This window comes from Salmo salar, chromosome 11, assembly GCF_965601325.2.
Source record: "Salmo salar chromosome 11, fSalSal1, whole genome shotgun sequence".
Taxonomy (NCBI): Eukaryota; Metazoa; Chordata; class Actinopteri; order Salmoniformes; family Salmonidae; genus Salmo; species Salmo salar.
In genome coordinates this window covers 114,542,809-114,548,843 of record NC_138301.1, presented here as the reverse complement: position 1 = coordinate 114,548,843, position 6,035 = coordinate 114,542,809, and the positions used below count along the sequence as shown (strand labels likewise).

General features: G+C 41.8%; 1 protein-coding gene across 1 annotated transcript in view; it reads right to left on the bottom strand.

Annotated features, from left to right (window-relative positions):
* The window catches only part of LOC106593431 (globoside alpha-1,3-N-acetylgalactosaminyltransferase 1), an 83,632-nt gene extending 81,559 nt beyond the window's left edge, over positions 1–2,073 (bottom strand). Inside the window, exon 1 of the mRNA XM_082958298.1 lies at positions 2,062–2,073. The gene's annotated coding sequence lies outside the window, so the exon portion shown is untranslated. The remainder of the gene's footprint in view (positions 1–2,061) is intronic.
* Between the last annotated feature and the right edge of the window lie 3,962 nt (positions 2,074–6,035).

The window sequence follows — 6,035 nt, the reverse complement described above, 5'->3', positions numbered from 1 at the left end:
GACCAGAGAATCTTGTTTCTCATGGTCTGAGAGTCTTTAGGTGCCTGTTATGTGCCTTTTACTGAGGAGTGACATCCGTCTGGCCATAAAGGCCTGATTGGTGGAGTGCTGCAGAGATGGTTGTCCTTCTGGAAGGTTCTCCAGAAGGAGAACTCTGAAAGACTCTAGGGGTCTGTCAGAGTAACCTCCCTGACCAAGGCCTTTCTCCCCCGATTGCTCAGTTTGGCCGGGCGGCCAGCTCTAGGAAGAGTCTTGGTGGTTCCCAACATCTTCCATTTCAGAATGATGGAGGGCACTGTGTTCTTTGGGACCTTCAATGCTGCAGACATTTTTTGGTACCCTTCCCCAGATCTGTACCTCGACACAATCCTGTCTCGGAGCTCTACGGACAATTCCTTCGACCTCATGGCTTGGTTTTTGCTCTGACATGCACTGTAAACGATGGGACTTTATATAGACAGATGTGTGCCTTTTCCATAATCATTTCCAATCTATTGAATTTATCACAGGTGTACACCAATCAAGTTGTAGAAACATCTCAATGATGATCAATGGAAACAGGCATCTGAGCTCAATTTCGTGTCTCATAGTAAAGGATCTGAATACTTATGTAAATAAGGTATTTCTGTTTTTTATTAGTTAATACATTTGCAAAAAATTCTAAACACCTGTTTTCGCTTTGTGATTATGGAGTATTGTGTGTAGCTAGCTGAGGATTTTCTTTTACATACATTTTAGAATAAGGCTGTAACGCAACGAAATGTGGAAAAAGTAATGGGGTCTGAATACTTTCCGAAGGCACTGAAGGTCAGTAACCCTGGTATTATCTACTGGGTTTACAGTGCCCTCCGTAATTACTGGGACAGTGCAGCATGTTTTCTTCCTTTGGCTCTATACTTCAAGACTTTGGATTTGAAATTAGACAATGACTGTGAGGTTAAAGTGCAGACTGTCTAGCTTTAAATTCATCCATATTGAGTGAACCATTTAGAAACTACAGCACTTTTTGTACATAATCCCCCCCATTTTAGGGGAGCAAAAAAAATTGGGACAAATTCACTTAAGTGTATTAAAGCAATATAAAGTTATGTATTTGGTCCAATATTCACAGCACGCAATGATTGCATCAAGCTTGTGACTCCACAAATGTGTTGGATGCATTTGCTGGTAGCATCCACATTAATTTACAATAAATTATTTACAATAAAAGTGAGTCCAGAATGACACAGCACATTATTTACCATTCATTTGTATTGGGCACAAAATAATCTGAAACACAATTAAAACAAACAGCTAATGCATCCAACAAATTTGCAGATCTTTAGCCACACCTTACAGCACAGCTTTTACCCAGCATTAGCCACACCTTACAGCACAGCTTTCACCCAGCATTAGCCACACCTTACAGCACAGCTTTAGCCACACCTTACAGCACAGCTTTCACCCAGCATTAGCCAGACCTTACAGCACAGCTTTTACCCAGCATTAGCCAGACCTTACAGCACAGCTTCAGTCACACCTTACAGCACAGCTTTCATCCAACTTTAGCCACACCTTACAGCACAGCATTCACCCAGCTTTAGCCACACCTTACAGCACAGCTTTCACCCAGCTTTAGCCACACCTTACAGCACAGCTTTCACCCAGCTTTAGCCACACCTTACAGCACAGCATTCACCCAGCTTTAGCCACACCTTACAGAACAGCTTTAGCCACACCTTACAGCACAGCTTTCATCCAGCTTTAGCCACACCTTACAGCACAGCTTTAGCCACACCTTACAGCACAGCTTTCACCCAGCTTTAGCCACACCTTACAGCACAGCATTCACCCAGCTTTAGCCACACCTTACAGCACAGCATTCACCCAGCTTTAGCCACACCTTACAGCACAGCATTCACCCAGCTTTAGCCACACCTTACAGCACAGCATTTCACCCAGCTTTAGCCACACCTTACAGCACAGCTTTCAGCCACACCTTACAGCCACAGCTTTCAGCCCAGCTTTAGCCACACCTTACAGAACAGCTTCCACCCAGCATTGTAATACATGTTTTCTTACTTGAGAGAGACAGATGTCGCATCGTGACGAAGAGCAAGCCTTTGATGAGGAGAATAAAAAAATGAAACAACAATAGTGATGACAATAAAAACTCAAAAGGTTCCAATGTAGGCTACAGCTTCTAAAATGTCATTACCAGCAGAGAACCATTCCCCCAGCCATTACTAAAGCAAGTAGCAAGTGTTCACGTTCTGGAGAAGAAGAATAAAAAAAAACTGTCATTAACCACCAACAATATGAGATGAAGGAAAAGTAATTTCTGCTAAATAAGAAGTACTGTAACTATATTTTATAGTAATTATAATGCAATACAATGTAATGCAGATAGACACACACACACACACACACACAGCCAGGTAGCCTGGTGGGTAGGAGGTTGGGCCAGTAACTGAAAGTTGGGTTAAAGTGGAAGACACATTTCAGTTGAATGCATTCAGTTGTACAGCTGACTAGAATGCTCTTCAAGCCAATCAGAAACGACTATTCAACAATGAGATGGTATAATGTCTTATTGAACTAGGGTATCCACACATCTATAAAACAAAGGAGATTCCTGCAAAAATATTATTTGAAGATATTTGATTCCCTAAATCAAGAGCAGGAGAACAAAAACAACATTGATTGATAGCCTTATTAGGTGTTCAGGATTTTCATAATATTTTAATGCTTTTAATGAGTGCAGGCACGGAATAGACCACAACAGCTTTCTAGCATATTTGGTTGTCGAAATTAGGAAAGTTTACTGAAAATGTTTCTGTTTACATTGTGCCTGCCTTTACTCACATAAAAAAGGTTGGATGGAAACCTGGTTACTCTCTGAATGAACAGCATACTGAAGCCGAGTGCTGCCCAAAAGGCCTCACTTTACATGTACAGGGAGATCTACAGATTCACCACAGGGAATATAGATTTTTACACATATTTCAATATGAAAATAACAAGAAACTTTAACTTTGAGTTTTTTTATGATTATTTTCTTGAGACAAGCAACATCCTGAACATGCTGTCCTGTCTTATGACATTCAACACCTAACCCACGCATGCCCCTGGGGCCGTTGGAACCAGTTAGGCGTAAAAATTTCTTAAATGCTTAGTCATGTGAGGCACGTCCAACACTTGTTTCACATAGCCAGAGCCATATACAATGCATTCGGAAAGTATTCAAACCCCTTGACTTTTTCCACATTTTGTTACGTTACAGCCTTATTCTAAAATTGATTAAATCAGGGTTTTTTTATCTCATCAATCTACACACAATACCCCATAGTGACAAAGCGAAAACAGGTTTTTAGAAATTGTATTTCCGTAAGTATTCAGACCCTTTGCTATAAGACTCGAAATTGAGCTCAGGTGCATCCTGTTTCCATTGATCATCCTTGAGATGTTTCTACAACTTGATTGGAGTCCACCTGTGGTAAATTCAATTGATTGGACATGATCCAGGCTGTATCACAACCGGCCGTGATTGGGAGTCCCATAGGGCGGCGCACAATTGGCCCAGCGTCGTCTGGGTTTGGCCGGTGTAGGCCGTCCTTGTAAATAAGAATTTGTTCTTAACTGACTTGCCTAGTTAAATAAACGTTAAATAATAAATGCAAATCAATTTATAACATTTTTGACATGCGTTTTCTGGATTTTTTTGTTGTTATTCTGTCTCTCATTGTTCAAATAAACCTACCATTAAAATTATAGACTGATCATTTCTTTGTGGGGGGCTCTTTAATCCAGCACTTGAAATAAAACAGTGAGGACAAAGTGCTGACTGTCAGCTTTAGTTTGAGGATATTTTCATCCATATCAGGTCATTTTCATCCATATCAGGTCATTTTCATCCATATCAGGTCAACCGTTTAGAAATTACAGCACTTTTTGTACATAGTCACACCATTTTAGGGGACCAAAAGTATTGGGGAAAAATTCTCTTATATGTGTATTAATGTAGTCACAAAAGTTTCTGATTATTTTGTGGCCAATAGAAACGTCACAGTCAGTCGGACTGCCATTGGACTCAGTGGGGCAGTGGAAATGCGTTCTCTGGAGTGACGAATCACGCTTCACCATCTGCCAGTCCGACGGACAAATCTGGGTTTGGTGGATGCCAGGAGAACGCTACTTGCCAAATGCATAGTGCCAACTGTAAAGTTTGGTGGAGCAGGAATAGTGGCCTGGGGCTGTTTTTCATGGTTCGGGCTAGGCCCCTTAGTTCCAGTGAAGGGAAATCTTAACGCTACAGCATACAATGACATTCAAGACAGTTTCTGTGCTTCAAACTTTGTGGCAACAGTTTAGGGAAGGCCCTTTCCATGACAATGCCCCCGTGCACAAAGCGAGGTCCAAATAGAAATGCTTTGTCAAGATTAGTGTGGAAGAACTTGACTGGCCTGCTCAGAGCCCTGACCTCAGCCCCATCAAACAACTTTGAGATGAATTGGAACGCCGTCTGTGAGCCAGGCCTAATTGCCCAACATCAGTGCCAGACCTCACTAACGCTCTTGTGGCTGAATGGAAGCAAGTCCCCACAACAAATGTTCCAACATCTAGAGGAAAGCCTTCCCAGGAAAGTGGAGGCTGTTATAGCAGCAAAGGGGGGGCGACTCCATAGTAAGGCCCATGATTTTTGGAATGAAATGTTGAATGAGCAGGTGTCCACAAACATTTGGTCAGGTAGTGTATTTGTGTGTCTAACTTTCTCACTCATCATTATTCACGATTAATTCAGGACTATCCTTAATCATGGTAGCATCCAAATTAATGTTGATGTGTTTATAAATAATGGAAACTCATTGAACTTTAGATTTGTATTTGGTACATAAAAGCTTAAGTACATGTGTGACTCGATTCAGGAAACTAACCGTATGTCACTTCACACGAGAGGCATTTGAATGTAATTTTGTTTTAAATCAAAATGCATTTTTTGCCCAGAAATGGCTTCTGGAACATGTGAACGCTACGAGAGCGAAACCAATCAAAGCAATCAAATGTATTTATAAAGCCCTTGTTACATCAGCAGATGTCACAAAGTGCTTATACAGAAACCCAGCCCCAAACCCCAAGAGCAAGCAATGTGGATGTAGAAGCACAGAAACACTCTGAATTTACTAATGGACAATCTGACAACGCTCTGAATGTACGAACAACCCAGAGCGCACTCTGGCACTCCAGATTAGATTTAGGGAACACAACCGACGAACAACCCAGAGCGCACTCTGACACACTGGAGGCAATTTACAAATGCACAACTCTGGTCATAGCTAAGGGTACGTTCGTAAATTGCCTCCAGTGTGTCAGAGTGCACTCTAGATCATTCGTAAATTAAGAGCGTTTTGCTCTCTGAGCGTTCAGAGGGCACCGGACGCTCCGGTCGAGGAGAAGGGTTGATCCGAGCGTTCTGACTTCACAACGGCAGTCAAGCACCCAAGCTAACTGTCTAAAGTTGGCCAGTTGCTAGCTACTTCCAGACACAAATGAGAGAACACCTCACTCTGACCATTTTACTCGCCCTAGCAGATCTGGGCGAGTAATATCTACATGTAAGGACATTAAGTATTTATTTTTCAATTGATTTGTACTCACTTTGTATCATTTTTACTGATGCTCCTGAGAATCAAGTGGTCCCAGTTTTCTCTATAGAAAAATCTACAGCGGCTATCTATAACTGTCACTTTATACAAATAAATATTTCCAATGAGCTCCCACCGTTTCATCTCTCCCGAAGTGTGCACTTGTTCAGTCCCCCTCGGGCACTGTAGGAAGCATTGGATTGGTGCAAGCACGGTTGGAGGGAGGTTCCTTCACGTTCCTCTGATGACGATGATGATGATGATGATTCTTCTTCTTCTTCTTCTTCTTCTTCTTCTTCTTCTATGATATAATGGCAGTCTGCAACCAAATGTTAAAAGGTGTATGACGCCACCTACTGTGCTGGAGTGTGAGGTCATCACTGTTTACAACATAAGCTCCACATTTCTAAATCC